At 32.6% G+C, this 18,443-nt stretch overlaps 1 pseudogene; it reads left to right on the top strand.

Moving 5' to 3' along the window:
* The first annotated feature begins 16,001 nt into the window (after positions 1 to 16,001).
* On the top strand, positions 16,002 to 16,117 carry LOC111743277 (annotated as a pseudogene).
* The last annotated feature ends 2,326 nt before the right edge of the window (positions 16,118 to 18,443 follow it).

Below are 18,443 nucleotides of genomic sequence, written 5' to 3'. Positions count from 1 at the left end.
AGATGCCAAAACCCAATGGTGTGTGACATGGACAACAGGTAATATATCTCCAGTGATCAAAGCTGGGCTGTACATTGGTGTTCTTCTCTCTTGTAAAATATTCCACAGAAAACAGAATTTTCAGTTACATTAACATTATGAATCTTTACCAGCATAATTCAAAACTTAATTCTACTTCTGATTTTAGCAGGACAATGGAAAGAATGATGTTTGATGGTTTACGGGGCCATTATTTTAGCTTTTAACCTTGGGTAATGTTTGATGAGCTTATCATTACCAGGCAAGCCTACCCCACACTGTGATTATATAAAAGAAGCTATTTTCCAATAGATGTAGATTTGTTTATAAGATTTAGTTTATACTTGGGGGAAATAAATGAAGAAATACACTTCAAAACTCACAGCATTTTAAATGCACTGTTCTTACCAACTTGTAAACTTTTTAAGCATAGAAAACTGTTTTCTGTATTAGTACCACCTGACTTATTGTTCCATCACAAATTCAACAAAACATAACAATTATGGTCAAACAAAAATAATGGCAATTACAATATTAATACTAACTGTAATTTTATAAATGTTTTTAGATGTCAGGCATCTTCCTAGGTGCTTTGCATATAAAAATTATCTTCTTTAATCCTCAGAGCAACCCTATTAAGTTCATTTTCCAGAAGAACCTGAATTGAGCTCCTAATCCTATCTATGGTATGCTGGAATCAGGCAGCACCTCTAACAAAGTAGGTGACCATGGGTGCATTACTTGACCTATGACACACTTGACTACTTAAAGGACTCTTAAAGAGAAAGCTGCTTATAATATGACTAATACCTTTAATGTGGACCGTTAGCTTTTCTTCTATATAATTAATGTCCTTTGACTGAATTTCCTCCTATCCATACCCGCAGTTGCTTTATGAGTCCTTATTCTCATTGATTTCACCTAGACTGATACCACTGCCATCAGTGGTATTCTAGAGCAAGCTGTACTAGCTCATGAGGACACAAATATTAAATATTCAGGAATTCTGAAATCTAGTTATTAAACCACTGGCAGTTTGAAATCAGCCACCATGTGTGTATTTACACCAGGAAAATGTAAACTGTACAAATTAAGCCTTTTTTCCACCCATGTCCTGCTGGAGATCCAGTTTACTAACATATCAACCTTTACATTGCTGGAAAAGGAATATTCAAAAACATGCATATAATCACTTTCTGATATACAGTTGACCACTGAACAGTGCAGGAGTCAGGGGGTTAGGGGCATCTGTCACTTGCACAGATGACAGTTTGCATATAACTTTTGACTCCCCCAAAACTTACATTGTTCCTTCGTATCTGTGGGCAATTGGCTTGAGGACCCCAGTGGATACCAAAATCTGCTTAAGTCCCTATATAAAATGGCATATATCAATGCATTCAGTTGGCCCTCCGCATTCACAGACTCCCAACTGCAGATTGAAAACAGAAGTGTTTATTGAAAACAATCTACGTATAAGTGGACCAGCACAGTTCAAACCCATGTTGTTCAGGGTTAACTGTACTTCTCTTCACTTCCCAACCCTAGGGACTAAACTACTTAGGATTACTTATTTTTATAACTTGAATGAAGTCTTTCCAGCTACAATCTCACTTTTTAGTTCACACAACATGTTTACAGCAACTCTTGACCTCTTATTCCCCAAACATATGAACTTTATGCCTCTGTATTGTCATCCATGCTGTTTGCCTAGAATTCTTTTCATATGATGTATACTAGGCAAACTTTTTTTTTAATCCTTATGTTTCAGCTTTGTCTTCAAATCTGTGTAATTTCCTTAAAGCCCCTCCTATTCCGGGAAAGGGGAACATCCCTTAACATTTTTTTTCTAGCACATTTTAAAATGTGAACATTGCACTTATCACACTCCTATATATTTGCTTAGTTATCTAGCTGAGTAGATCCAAAGTCTGAGATTGTGGATTATTATCTAGAGGACAGGAAGGTGCTTGTCAAAGAAGAATTCCACCAGAGGGAGTTAAACAGGCAAGAAAGACTTTATTCAAGACTTGCAATAGGGGCAAAAGATTGAATTCAACTACCCTGAAACAGAGGGTACCAGTTTTTAAGCTCTGGGGTGAACTAGTGAAAAAGTGGGAGAAGATGTGGGAGGAGCAGGGTTTGTCTACATGTTCACTGCCATCTGTATTTGCTAATTGGCAATTAACAAAGTTGGGACGCTACCCTCCCACTGAGACTGTGATATAGTGGCTGTGTATATTGTGATGATTACATTTCAAAGAGATAGTTTCCAGGTAGCTTTTCTTTTCTTTTTTTTTTTTCAGTTTTATTGAGATATAATTGACATAAAACATTGTATAATTTTAAGATGTATAACACAGCATGAAATATGTATATATTGAAAAATGATTACCACAGTAAGTTTAGTTAACACTTGTTACCTTATATAGTTACAAACTTTTTTCCTTGTGATGAGAATCTACTCTCTTAGCAATTTTCAAATAAACAGTAGGGTACTGTTAACAACAGTCATCAGGATGTACCTTACACCCCCAGTACTTACTTATCTTGTAACAGGAAGTTTGTACCTTTGACCACCTTCACCCATGGCCACCATCAGTCTCTTCTCTGTATCTGTGAGTTCAGAGCTTTTGTTTTAGATTCCACATACAAGAAGGGAGATCATACAGTATTTGTCCTATACTGTCTGACTTATTGCACTTAGCATAATGTCCATGTTGTCACAAATGACATAATTTCCTTTTTCATAGCTGAATAGTTTCCTGTGTGTGTATATTAATCACATTTTCTTTATCCATTCATCCTCTGATGGACACTTAAGTTATTTCCATGTCTTGTCTATTGTAAATACTTCAGTTAACACAGGGGTGCAGAGATCTTTGGGACATAGGGATTTCATTTCCTTCAGATATATACCCAGATGTGGAATTGCTGGGTCATATGGCAACTCTATTTTTAATTTATTGAGGATCTTCCTTACTGTTTTCCACGGTGGCTGTACCAATTTACATTCCACCAAAAGTGTACAAGGGTTTCCTTTTCTCCACATTCTGCCAGAATCTATCTCTTGTCTTTTTGATGCTAGCCATTCTAATAAGTGTAAGGTGATATTTCTTTGTGGTTTTGATTTACATTTTTCTGATCAGTAGTGATGTTGAGCACCTTTTCATTTACCTGTTGGCCATTTGGTTATCTTTGGAAAAATATTTATTTAGGTTCTTTGCCTATTTTTAAATTATTATTATTTTTTTGTTGTTGATTTGTATGAGTTCTCTATATGTTTTGTATTAACCCTTTATATGTGTTGTTTGCAAATATTTTCTCCCATTCTGTAAGTTGCCTTTTCATTTTATTGATTATTTCTTTTGCTGTGCAGAAGCATTTTAGTTTGATGTAGTCCCACTTGTTTACTTTTGCTTTTGTTACTTAAGCTTTAAATGTCATCTCAAAAGAATAATTGCCAAGACACATGTTAGGAAACTTTTTTTAAATAAAAGATTTTCCATAGGCAAAAATAAAATTTTTATTCTAGAAGTTTTATGGAATTGAGTCTTACATTTAAGTCTTTGATCAATTTCAAGTTAATTTTTGTGAGTGGTGAAAGGTTGGGGTCTAGTTTCATTCTTTTTCGTGTAAATACCTAATTTTCCCAAGAAGGTTTATTAAAGAGTGTCTTTTCCCCATTGAGTATTCTTGGCTCCCTTTTTAAATATTAGTTGACCTTATATGCATTAGTTTATTTCTGGGCTTATGCCTACAGTCAAGAAGACACTTGTCCAAAGTCTACTCAAGTTGAGGAAGGTATTAAGGTCATCTGGTCATGCTTAAGTGTCTTAAGAATTGTGTTTGTACAGAAAACAAACTGCTGATTGCCAGAGGGGGGGATGGGTTGGGAAAAGGTGAAGGGATGAAGAAGTACAAATTTTAAAAACCCTATAAAAAAAAGAATTGCGTTCGGTCAGTGATGTGAATTCTATTAGTCAATGCATTCTAACAATTTTTGGCCAATGTTTATCGCTAAAAGTAATATGGTAACTTTTTATATAGACTGTCCTGGTATTATAAATGATAATTACCAATTGATATTATTTGGGAGTATTTTCCTATTGGTCTGCCTAAAACTATGTTCATTAAAAATAAATATCTGTGAAAATAAATATTTTATAAATAGAATAATTTTAAATGTAGTAAAATAGTTGACTGCTTAAGGGACCCTTAAAGGGAAGGTTATTTATATTTGCGATAATACCACAGAATTCAATGTTTTATAAAATTTTTTTTTTTTTTTACTGATCTCCCTTAAAAAGCACTGAGGGATGACTGGTGAGCTTGGGATATTCTATTTCTTGATCTCAGTTCTAGTTACATGGGTGTTTGTGAAAATCCATTGAATTATACCTTTATATGTATACTTCTCTGAATATATATTGTTTCAGTATGTGCATTTTTCTGAATATTTATTATGTTTCAATATGAAAAGATATAGAAAAAATGACAAAAGATTTGAAATTACAGGTCTTGGCTCACAGACTTAAGGCAAGTTGCCTAACTGCTCTGTGTGTCAGTTTCTGGATCTGTAATGTAATTTTATTTACTTCACATAATCATTGTTTAGATCAAAAGGGACCATGTGTGTAATGTACATACTATAAACTATAAGTTAAATATTTGCTCACATGACCTTGAAGTGAAAAATGATTAATATACTATGTGATTTGTTTATGCTAAATTCATTTATTTTATTTTTGCCTTTTAATAACCAATTTTATATCCTTGTCTTATCATAAAGATTTTATTTTGGGCAAGAAGGACAGTTCCAATTTTCCAACATTTTATGTGAGAACTTCCTAATGTAGAAAAGAACTGAAAAATTGTGCAGCAAAACTTGTATATCTACCATCTAGATTCTCTCATTTCCTCTTTTTAAATATATAATTTTTTACATATATTTAAATATATGACATATATTTACCTATAAGTATGTCTTACATAGTGACAAAAAAATACATTTGCATATCCACCACCATAATGAAGCTATATAATATTTCCATTACTCCAAAAGATTCTTGAGTCATTCTATAGTTACACCCTTTCCCCACTCACAGCCCCTGGCAATCACTGATTTCCGTCCCTATAGTTTTGTCTTTTACAGAATGTTATGTAATGGAATCTTATAGTATGTAGCCTTTTAAATTTGACTTTTTTTTCCACTTAAAATAATGCCATTGGGGTTCATCAATGTTACTGCAGATATTAGTAGTTATTTCCTTTCACTTGCTGAATATCATGTCATTATTAACTGTACTATGATGTGTTTATCCATTCACCAGTGATTGACATTTGGATTTTCTCTGATTTGTTGGCCAATTATTTAAAAAGCTGCTAAAAACACTCACAAATAAGCTTTTGTATAAAAGTCTCATTTTATTTCTCTTGGAAAAAAAAATTTTTATTTAATTGATTTATTTTTAATTGAAAAAATTATTTAGATTTTTTTCTCTGTCTACCTCCCCTCTTCCCCCTTCTCTTAGAAAAAATTGAGGAAGCATTATATTCCTAAGAGTGAGATTGCTGTATCATATTATAATGCATATTTAACTTAATATGATATTGGCTGCATCATTTTGCACTCTCAAATCAATGTATAAGTGTCCTAATTATACCTCGACCTTGCCAAAACTTGAAATTGTCAGGGTTTTTGTTGTTGTTGTTTTATAGCTATTCTATTCTAATAGATGAATTGTGATATCTCAATATGGTTTTCATTTGAATTTCCACAATGACTAATGATATTGAGTAACTTTATCTTCATATGCTTATTTGCTATCTATGTCTTTCTTTGCTAACATGTCTATGCAAATCTTTTTAATTGAGTATTTATGTTCTCCTTGGCAAATTGTGAGAGTTTGTTACTCTTTTTGTATACATTTTTTATTAATGCCTTTTGCAAATATTTCTCTATTGTTTTTATATTTGCATTTATATTCATTTTTTCTAAATTTCATTTCCTTCCTTTGATTTTAATTTTCTCTTTTTCTAATTTCTTAAGGTGCAGAAATAGATTTACTTTGAGATTTTTCTTGTTTTCTAATATAAGCATATAATATATAAATTTTCATTTAGGCACTATAGCTTCATCTCATTTTTTTATATATTTTTTAATTTAATTGAAAATGTTCACTAATTACTCTTATTCCTTTCTCTTTGACTCAGTGTTATTCAGAAGTGTATTTTTAATATTCAACTGTGGAGAATTTTCCAGATATCTTTGTCATTATTTGCTGTAGTTGGTTGTTTTTCTTTCCAATTTTTTAAATCTGTTAAAGTTTATTTAAAGCTCCAAAGTATCAGCCACCTGGTGAATGTTACATGAGTGCTTGAAAATAATATGTATTCTGCTGCTGTTTGTGGAAATGTTCAATTAGGTCACGCTGATTGATTGTATTGTTTAAGTCTTATATATTCTTAATGTTTTCCTGTCTCTGGGAGAGAAGAGGCATCTCTGCCTATAATTGTAAACTTTTCAATTTTCCTTTCAGCTTTATCAGTTTCTTCATATGTTTCTAAAGAAATATGCATATACACATAAATTTTTTCTATCTTCTTAGTAAATTGGTCTCTTCATCATCATAAATTTTCCCTCTTTATCTCTGGTAATATTTTTTGTTCAGAAGTCTGCATTGTCTGATACTGATATAGCCAACACATCTTCTTATTACTATTTATATTGAACATATTTTCCATTTTAATTTTGATGTATCTGTGTTTATATATTTAAAATACATTTTTTAGACACTATAGAATTTCTCGGTTTTTAAAAATCTAATTTGCCAAGTTTTTATTGGGTGTTTAGCATATTTGTTATAATAAAAAAAACTATAATTTTTATATAAAGCTATAGTTGATATATTGAATTTAAATCTACCATCTTGCTAGTTTTCTATTTGTCCCATCTATTCTTTTTTTTTTGATTCCTTATTTTAAAAAACAATGATTATTTTTGATTCCATGTTGTTTCTGCTATTAGCTTTTTAATTTTTTTAAATTGTAGTGGTTTCATTAACACTTAAACTGTACAACATTAATATATCATAATCTAATTTTAAACAATATTATATCATTTAACATAGTGTTTAAACCTTACAACGATATACCATAACTTCTCCATGTCATCGTTTATGCTATGTTTGTCATATACTTGAATTTTGCATATTTTATAAGCACCACAAGACAGTGTTATTTTGCTTTAGGTGGCCAATTATCCTTTCAAGTGAGTAAAACTAGAAAACAAAGTATTCCATATTTACTTTGATTTTACCATTATTAATTACTCTTCCATTTGTAGGTTCAAGTTTTCATCTGCGATCCTGCTCTAACTGAAGAAACTCATTTAACATTTTCAGTTTTTCTGGCAATATTTTCTTAGCTTTTATTTGTCTCACAAGTCTTTATTTTGCCTTAATTTTAAAATATATTTTTGCTAGAATAGAATTCCAGGTTGCAAGTCTGTTTTTCTTTCAGTTCCTCAATATTTGGTTTGCATAGCTTCTGATTAGAAATCTGATTTTATATTTTGATCTGTCTTCTTCTGGATCTCTAGTTATACATATATTAGATACAAATTATTGATTTTGGCTCATGCCTGTTGGACGCTATTTTATTTTCATCTTTTTCTGTTTCATTTTGGATTTTTTTTATTGACATTAATTCAAGTTTGTTCTGATAATCCTATTGAAGTTCTCTATCAATGATAAAATATGCATTTATAACATTTTTATTTGACTTTTTCTATGGTTTTAACCTCTCTGTTGAAATTGCCTATCTGTTCATGAATGTTGTCCAATTTATCCACTATAATCCTTTAACAAATGAATCATAGTTAATCCCAAATCCTAAACTGGTAGTTTCATCGTTTGCATCACTTTTACTTTAATCTTGGTGATTATTTCTTTACAGTGGGTCACATTTTTTTTTTGCTTGATTTATATGTCTCCATTTTTGATGGAATACCAGATTTTGTATAATAAAGAATAGAAGAGGCCAACGAAAATAGTTTATGCTCATTAATGAGTACAGCTTCTTTTATTAGACATCAAGATTAAGGGTTGAATCAATTCAGTCAGTTGAGTTTGGCCTACGTCTATTGTTGATATGATTCAAATTACTCTAGTGGTAGGTTGCCTCTTACTTTGTTCTTAATGTGTGCTTGGGGTGCTAGAGGATGTTTTTCAGCAATCATAGTCATTTTTGAGCTTTCAGCAGTTTCTTCAAATTTGTGCTAAGACAAAAAGGTCTCTATACCCCTACTCTTCCCTCAGTGTTAGACTTGTATTGCTTCTGACTTAATGCTAGGTTCTTATTTTAGGCAAGACTTTTCTCTTTTAGCACAACTTCTATCTTAGGCAGATTTTACAAACCTGGACCCCAGAGGTAAAGCATGTTCAGCATTCCTGGCCTTTCTTCCACTGCCATTCAAACCGAGTTTTATAGCTATGGTTGGTCTTGAACAGACTTTTATCTCTACCCAAGTGGTGTATCAGTACAGCTTCATTCTCCTCCTCCAGATGGCTCTTGCTCACTTGTCACTCTTGGAATAAAGACCTTTTGCCTGTGTCCTGATAGTGAAAAGTTCTACTGCTCCTCTTCTGGTCAAGAAACATTTTTTCCCTGTATGACAAACAAAGGTCCAAGAAGGAAGACAACTTTTGTGTCTGTCTCTTCTACCCCTGACAACCACCTCTGTATTTCTATGACTCTTAGATCTCCTGCTCTGTCCAATCTTTACTGCAAGTACCTAGTGGAGGCCACTAAAGAAAATCTTGCAAATGAGCGCAAACTCCTCTTCTTTCTGGGTTCTCCAGGTGTTTCAAACTTAGCATTTCATAATTCCCATTGGTTGGCCTATAACAGTGTGTTAGATTTTAGCTGATTTCTTCTTATCTTCTTACATGGCAGCTATATCTTTCTTCCACTTTCTGCCACTGATGGAAGTGGATTTGTCTTATCTCTCCTTGGAGGGTCTTGCTCTTTATAATTTAGTTAATTTATTTGCTTGATTAAACTCAGAACAACTCCATAATGGGCTCAAGAAAATATGACAAATAATTTAGCCTCCAAAAATAGTTATAATTTCTGTCAATATTTAGGATAATTAAATATTGATATTACTGACATCATTTCTAAATAACAATGATCAACATATTGGCATATTAAGTAGTTAGATTCCAAAATAAACTTTTTAAAAAATTTACTTTAATGCATCCATACATAGCAAACAAGTCACCAGGGAGAAAAATCAAATTGGCCTCAGACTTCTCTGCATCATCGTACAATGTCCAATAACAATTGAACAATGTTAAATAAAATTACATCCAAAGATATTTAACCTTCAATATAATTAGGCATTCACAAACATTAAGGGACTCAAGGAATGTAGTAGCACTATGAATTAAATTTTGAGGGAAATCTGTTTGATTATTTTGTTTATTGAGCATTAAATTCAATAAAATATAAAATGTTATTTTATAAAAATTGCCAATACTATTTTAAAAAATAGCTATAAAAATATTATCCTTGAAGGGGAGAGAGTAGAAACAAGGGTGTAGGAGTATAAGTTCACTATTTCTTCATATTTCATATCATGGAGTCAATCAGTGCTCTAAAATTTAACATGAAGCTTTAAAAATAACACTCCTATCAACATGTTTAATATCCACTTAATATCCATTAAAATTTAGAGATATTTAAAAATAAACATTATTGAAATTTTTATCTAGAGTTCAAAAATTTCCTCTATGTATTGATTGTTATCAGTCTATCTATAGTCAATTATATTTCTACCTCTTCTGTATAAATGCATAGAGAGATGTTTGCAGTTATCAAAAAGTTAAATTGTTTATAGATGGTGTAAGTAGGATAACTTCACTAATATATACTTTGGGGTACTACTATAAATTTAAAAATGATCAGGTATTACAAAATGATCATACATTGCAAAAGAAATGTTTTTCTTTCAAAAGGAATTTTATCAAATTAAATATATGCAATTTTAATTTAAGAACACTCTGCCTATTAGAATCCTTTTCAGCTTACTTTTGTGATTGATGCTTTCTCTGAGATTTCAATTATTTCCCATAGTAAGGGTTTCTAAATTTATAATTGGTAAGTAAGCTTGCTTGGTCATACAGGGTTTATTTTAAAAACTAAAGAGTCTATACTTTTTCTGGAAAAATAGGTTATCTCAAACCAAGTTGCTTTATTTCTGGTATTCTGATTCTGTGTCTTTCATCTTAGCTGAGAAAGTTTATCTGGAAACTTGACTGATTTTCTGATTTCCTTCTACTGCCTTGCTTTCCTAATTCTTATACATTTTCATCTATCTTCCCTACTCCACTCCCCATGTGCTTCACCCTGAGAAGTAGATACTAGTCAATCTACTCATGCTTTTTCCTTGTTGGGACAATCTGTAGTATCTTAAATTACCCTAAATAAATTTGTTTTTATGATTCCTTGCTTTGTTCTTCCTTGCCCCAGAGCATTTTTTTTAAAATTGCCTTCATTAGGATCTCTGTCCAAGAAAAGATGGAAAGTACTTTGGATTTAGCAACACAGTGATTTCTCATGAAACGTGAATATACATTTGTGTAATTAGTTTTTTAAATATTATTTTAAAGTATTTCATATCATCCACAATTCATTTTCAGAAAAATACTTTAAAATATTTATCCCCACGATAATATACAAACAGTAGCTAACTATTCTTTAACACCCACTTTGTCCCAGGAATATTCTAAATACCTTACACATATAACATTGAAAATAACCCTATGAAGCAGGTAGTATTACCTCCATTTTGAATATAATGAAACTGAAGCATAAAAAGGTTAACTTGCCTAAGGTCCTAGAGTATGAAATAGTATTACCAGAAATACAAGTTTTGGTAAATTTTACTTTATGGTCATATTACCTAAATATCATAATTTATCTTTGTTTTTATCAATATACAATGTCATGGCAACATTGCATATAATACACTGAAAAAAATGTAAAATATTTTTGCTGTTTAATTACTGAATGTATGAAACTCTGATTTGCTATAAGACAAAATTTATTTTTAAAAGAATTTGGATCTTAGAATAATAAGGGTTATTTAAAGAGAATCCATGCTCAGGACCTTTGAAAAATTAGTTAAAACTACTGATAAATACTGTTGCTTTAAGAACTAAAAAATATGCATAGATGAACAAGTTTAATATAAATAATATAGTTGTGAACTATGAATGCTCTTCTCATTTTATTTTACTCAATATATCTGAATAATTATAATTCAACTAAAAATCATGAGTTAATTTCCCTAATATTAACTATGGGTATCAATGGAAAAAGCGCTTGCATAAAAAGTGTTATATATGAAAACTGAGAAAGAAGTCTTTTCAAAATGCCTAACTAGAGGAATATGATAAGAATAATGTTACCAGACAGAGGGGGGTAAATGCCACAGATGTTAGAGGCTCTGTTCATCCCTCTGGCAACCAAATCAAAGCTGTGATGGAAACAAGGAGCAGCAGCAAGGAAAAATTGCCTGAAATCTTGATGACCAAGCCATACAGCTAGGGAGAAATCCAAGAAATCACCCTGCAATGGCAGAAGGTAGGACGGGGTGAGGACGTGGAGCTGCTCCATCTCCAGTGGCTGAGTGAGACGAGGCAGCAGCAGCGGCAGAAGCCTCTTAAAGAGGCCAGTCCAGGAGTGGATTTTCACAGCGACAGACCTGCTCACCAGTGCCAATTCAGCTGCACACAGGCGGCATAAGGGACTTACAAGGAGACATTGTTGGAGTGAGGGCTGAGGGGAGTCTCTCTCTGTACAGAAGTGCCAGCAGTATCCATTGTTTCCTGTTGAGCCCTCCACCTTTCCAGTGTGCCAGACACAGTGCTGCCATAGCCGTGATGTCATCAAACTGGATAATAGGTCGCTCTGCCCAGAGGACTCCCTGAAACTCTGCCTCCCCCAGTTTTTGGCCCATCCCAAGCAACATCCAGGTGTATCCTCAGTGAGTCAGGTGCTCCTTGCTGAGCAGCACCTAGATTTACATTAGAGACAGCTGCCCTCTGGTTCTGGTGTGGCCTTTTGAGGCAACTATAAGCTCAGTTGAATCTTAACAGGTGGCCCCAGAGGGACAGAGGCTAGGGCTGAGTTTGGCCTGCAGCTGAACCCCTCTCAAGACTGTGCTAGTGGACACCTTCTTCATAAATTCACATTAATAATACCGGGAGACTTAGGAGCTTTGCTTAGTACATAGAAACAGACATGGAAAGGCAGCCAAAATGAGAAGACAAAGAAGCAAAGACCATATGAAAGAAGAGAATAGAGATCCACATTAATGGAATCAAGTAATCTAACAGATGCAGAGTTCAAAACACTGGTTATAAAGATGCTCAATGAACTTTTGGGAAGTGTAGATAAATTCAGTGAGAATTTCAACAAAGATAAACATAAAAATGGAAATGGACATTATAAAAGGGAATCCGTCTGAAATGAAGAACACATTATCTGAGATGAGAAATATGTTAAATGGAATAAACAAAGGAATAAACAAAATGAATAAAGAAAAGGATTAAATGCCATATCTAGAGGATGGGAAAGCCAAGGACATTCAATCAGAATGGCAAAAAATAAGATGTCAATATTATAAAAATAATTCAAGGAGAATCTGGGACACTATCAAGGGTCAAAATATGCATTTCATTGGTGTACCTGAAGGAAAACAAGATGTTGAACAGCTGTTTGAAGAAATAATGATGGAAAACTTCCCTAACCTGGTGAAAGAAATGGACATAAAACCCCAGGAAGCTCAGAGAGTACCAAAAACTAGGGATCCAAAGAGGCCCCCACCAAGACATATCATAATTAAAATGCCAAAGGTTAAATACGAAGAATATTAAAAGCAGCCAGAGAAAAACAGATACTTACTTATAAGGAAGCACCCATAAAATTGGCAGCTGATTTCTCAAAAGAAACTATGCAGGACAGAAGGGCTTGGCAAAAAATATTCGACAGGATGAAGACCCAGGATCTACAACCATGTAGATGTTAGCAATGCTAGCATTTAGAGTTGAAAGACAAATGTTAGCAATGCTAGCATTTAGAGTTGAAAGACAGATAAAGAGCTTTCCAGATGACAATAAGGTAAAGGAATTTATCACCACCAAGCCAGTATTACAGGAAATGTCGGAGGGACTTCTTTAAGAAGAAAAAATACAAAAGACTCACTTCAGATTAAAAGATACACACAGACTAAAAGGAAGGAAATGGTAAAAGATATTGCTTTGATGGCCCTGAAAGATATTTAAGTCAGACAGAGAAAGATAAACACTGTATGATTTCACTTATATGTGGAATCTAAGGAATAAAAAATACAAACTAATCAAAAACAGACTCACAAATATAGTGGACAATTTGGTGATGAACAGAGAGGGAGTTTTGGAGGGCTGAGACAGTGGGGTGAAGGGTTAAAGAAGTACAAATTAGTTGCTGATGAACGGTCATGGGGATGGGGAGCATGTCATAGGGAATGCAATTAGCATTAATACGTTGGCTGGGTGGAGGGTCAGGGGAGGGAGGAAACAATTGGGGGAATCGTTTCACAAACTATATAGATGTCTAATCAATGCGCTGTGTACTTGAAACTAATTAAAATAAATTTAAAAAAAGAATAATGTTACCATGCAACAGAATACATAATCATGACTACTTTAATCATAATTAATACATAATCATGACTAAATCATTTTGTCATAATTTTACAAAGGACAATAGAACTTATGGGTCCTTTTCCTTTAAAAACATATGAATCTAAGATTAAACAAGCAAACATATGAAAATAACATATTTATTTATTTTAAATTTTTGTATTTAAATAGCATCTACCATATACTAATAGTGACAACTGCAAAATGCCATGCCATTTACTGTTCATGAATTTCTTTTTAGTTTAGTTCAACATAAATCTGGAATGCAAAGACTATTTTAGATGTGATTTTCAAGGACTTAATCAAATTTGAAGAAATGAAGCCCAGGGGAAAGATACCGACCCTTTCTTAGAGGACATAAGAGATGGAACTTTTTAATAATTCTGAAAACCAAGTGAAGTCAAGTATAATCTCTTGACTCTTGATAGAGATTTTGTCAAACATTTGATTTTTTTTTTTTTTTTATTCTTAGGCCATCAAGAATGTCAGGACAAGTCGAGACCATGTTATTATTATCTTGTCCTCTTGATTTCATCTTTGTCCTTCTTTATCCCCAATGGCACTGCCTAGGTTGAAAATTTTGTCTTTATGATTTAAATAGTCTCCTAGCTCATATTTCTGTCTTCATTTTTCCTTTCTATATCACAGCCCTTCTCCCTCAAATTAGTTCATTTTTAGTGTTGTCATAAGGAGTTTCTAAAACTCATATCTGATGGAACTTCTCTTTAAAATCTTTAACAGTGACAGACTGCTTGGATGTGAATACTAGCTCTCTTACCTAGTAGCTTCGGAACCTTGAGAAATTAACTACTTAGTGTTTTGGGGATTTTTTCCCCATGTATAAAATAAGGATAATAGTTACTAACTCAATAAGAATTGAGTTAATATAAACAAATTGTTAGAGTAGTACCTAGTAAAGAGTAAACAATATAGACAATATTTTATGGAAAGAAAAAGAAAAAATTACTATCACCTAAACAGAAGTAGGCAGCTGATTCCTCAAAAGAAATATATAGTCATATACATACGTATATGACTAAATTTAATGGAGCTGCTTACCCTTGTTTAAGGGTGTATGTGTGCGTATTATATATGTGTGTGTTATATATATATCCTTATGTATAATGTAAATATATTTATATGTGTTATATATATGTTATATACATATATGTGTGTATACACATGTATGTATACTTGTATATGTGTATATAATATATATACACACATACAAATAAATCAAGCAACTGGTTTAGTGGCTATACATTTTGGCATTAGAAATTTTTACTCACTGCAAAAAGCCAAGATTAGAAGAAATATAAAATTCTCAGAAGTCCAAAGAAACTTTAATAACTGATTCCAAATAGATATAGAAATGAGAAAGCAAGCAAAAGTAGACATAGACTGGGGTTATATCAGGAGCAGGAGTCTCCTTTCTCTGGGATATAAAGAATGAGAGAGGGACATTCCTTGGAAGGTACCAATCAATAACAACATTAGGTGAAGTTCAGGTTCTTAGCATCATCTAGAATGTAGTACAACAAATGGGACAGAAAGAACAGATCTATGTACAAGGCTGGTGGGCAGGATATAGAGACTTTGGCTAAGGTCAGAGAATCTGACAGGTGTTTAAACAAGAATATAACAGCAAGCAGGAACCCATGTCAGTCAGCATCTCTGGAACTTGCTTTCTGTGGTATCTACTGCTTTTGATTTCAAATTTTACTTCTGTATTATTACAACTGTCAGAACTTTTGCCAGAAAGAACAATTTTTTTATTTGTCTGTGTTTACCCCCAGCGTTTGTCAGTGCCCATTTTCAAATACATAATATAGAATAAAAATAATTTAATAAAGGAAGGAACCAAATGATAAAGGCATGAACTACGCTTGGCATAGAAAGAGCTGAATCCATTGCTAGACAATTAATAGGGAAGCTGTTCAAGTGTCTTTTACAAAATGAGGCATTTTTAAAAAGATATTCTAAATACCCAAGATTTATTTGCTATACTAACTTGTTCAAATCTTCTCTTTGGATAGCAACAATATTTCTGTATCTATTGTTCTAAGGTTAGAAATTAATTAAGCAAGTTACACAGAATACATTTTTAAATACTACTGTCTTTCACTTTAAAACGGGATTCCAGATGTGGTTCCATAGTGTAGCAGTTAACACATCTTCTTTACATGCAGAAGGTCCTGGGTTCACACCCCAGTGGAGCCATGGTCCATGGTCTACGGCCATGCCACCCTGAACAAGCCCAATGTCTGATCTTGGAAACTAAGCAGGGTCGGGCCTGGTTAGTACTTGGATGGGAGACCACTTGGGAAGACCAGGTGCTGTAGGCATAAATAATAATAATAAAAATAAATAAAATAAAACGGGATTCCATTATACATATCAATTTTAAAAACTTAGAAAATTAAAGACTATGTTTTAAACGTGCCTTAACTCATTTGTAGAAAATAAGTTCCCATAGATTAGAACTCTGACACTTTTTAGCCCTATAAGCTATTTCAACTGCTAAAAAAAGAATTATATGATATTTAGGATCTTAAATGGGGAACATTCATGAGTACGTATATGTGCTCAAAAAGAAGAAAAACTATTTTAAAAATAGTTTATTACCTTTATTCACTGCAATATACTTTGAAAGATAGATAATACAGTATCCTCTGTCTCCTATATTTAAGTGTTATTGTGACTTAATATGTTAACTTTGCCATTAAGGAATTTTCAAAAATCCATATATGGTTATGTTTCATGATTGGCAGCTCTCTTTATTCTGTTTATTAAGCTTGACTTTTCTTCAACAAGCATATCAGTATTTTTCTATAAATGAGTCAACAAAAGCAACAAAGAAAAATTTCCATTTTTCCTAGTTTCCTAGTTTCTAACTGAGTATGGGTGTAGTAGAAGTAGAACATAAGTATGTGTTTGCACTAATCTCAAAGTCTGTTTTTAAGCCTTTCACTTTATTCATTAGTGGTAGCAAAGGAAATTAGTTGAAATATTGTGGAAAAGAAGTATCACAAAGGGGAAAAACTGTAATATGTTTATTAGAATTGTAAGTTTTTATATTTATAGTTATAAAAATTTAAATACCCATGTGCATGAAATTTCTCAAATATCCTTGTATAAGTACTATACTTCTTATCAGTAACATTATTATTTGGAGTAAGCAGAATATCAAAACTACAGAATATCTCTTTGAAATTTCTACTTCTGCTTTCTCAAAATCAGAATTTTGAAGTTTCAAAAGCATTATTACTTGGCTATTGAAATGAACATTGTAATAAGAATTTCTCCTTAATTTTGCTTATTTCATACCAATACCTGAAATTCATTCAATTAATTTTTATTAAGGTACATTCTAACTTTTAATTCTGTGTTTAGTACCCAACACAGTGTTAAGTAACAGACAAATTCCTTGCTCCTATGACATTTGTATCCTGGAAGGAAGGTGGTAGAGAAGAGAGAAAGATATCAAATGAATAAATACACAAAAATATAATTTTAGATTTTAAAAAATGCTGAGAAGAAACTAAATTTGAGCAATAAAACAGGCTGTGAGGAAGCAACATTAGTTATGATTGTCAATTAGGTTTTGACATGAATGAGAAGGAGCAGACCCAAGAAAGATCTTAGGGGAAAAGTATTCCAGGCAGAAGGAATAGCGAATACAGAAATATGAAGCTATAGGGACCAATAAGACATCAAAATAGCTAAAATAAATGGTAAGTGATTAAACAACTAGGTGGCAAATTTTGGCAGAGAACAGGTCATGTAACGAAATGATGTATAGACCATGGTAATTATATGGATTTTCTAAGTACTATAAAAACCTATAAAAAGGTTTAAGCAAGAGCTTAAGTTATCTAATTTTCATCTTCATTTTAAAAAATGAATTTGGCTACTGTCAATGAATAAATTTTACTTGATGAAGTTCTCTTAAGTGGGAAACTCATTTCAGATGTCAGTTCCACAAGTCAGAGAGTAATGATAGTGTTTTAGACTAGGGTGATGGTGATGAAAAAGTAAACAAGTGATCAAATTTAGTGTGTATATTAGAGGTTGACCTGCCAAGATTTAACACTGGTACATGTGTACATGTACATTGAGAGTGGTGTGTGTGTGTGTGTGTGTGTGTGTGTGTGTGTGTGTGTGAGTTGAGGGGAGTGAAAGAAAGATGTTAAAATGATTACAGAGTTCTTTTAACTTGTGGAAATGAGTGAATGATTTACTGAGACGGGGAATATTGATGGAAAATCATATTGGGGAGGGAGCCGCAAATCAAAAAATTCTATTTTAGACTTGTTTAATTTGAGATGCCTATTAGTCATTCAAATGACTGTTGGCTTTATGAATTTGTAGCCCGGGGGAAAGTTAGACACAAGGAACTCATTGCCCAATTCATAACATTTCAAACAGTATAACTGGGTGAGATTACATAGGAGGACTTTTCAGAGAAATAATATTATAGAGTTTAAAATATAATAATAATAGAGCTTAAAAATAAGACCTTAAAACAAATTTGTAGGGCAGTTCAATTTTGAAAGATTGGATTAATAAAGAAGAAGATCTGAGAAGGAAAGGGACAAAAGTCAAAGTGTGGTATCAAAAAACAAAAAATATTTGGAAATGAGATAGTTGTCAATTGTGTTGAATTCTACC

This window comes from Pteropus vampyrus, unplaced genomic scaffold (genome assembly GCF_000151845.1).
Source record: "Pteropus vampyrus isolate Shadow unplaced genomic scaffold, Pvam_2.0 Scaffold4, whole genome shotgun sequence".
In the NCBI taxonomy this organism is placed as follows: Eukaryota; Metazoa; Chordata; class Mammalia; order Chiroptera; family Pteropodidae; genus Pteropus; species Pteropus vampyrus.
The sequence above is the reverse complement of the archived record's forward strand: the minus strand, read 5'-3'. Positions and strand labels throughout refer to the sequence as shown.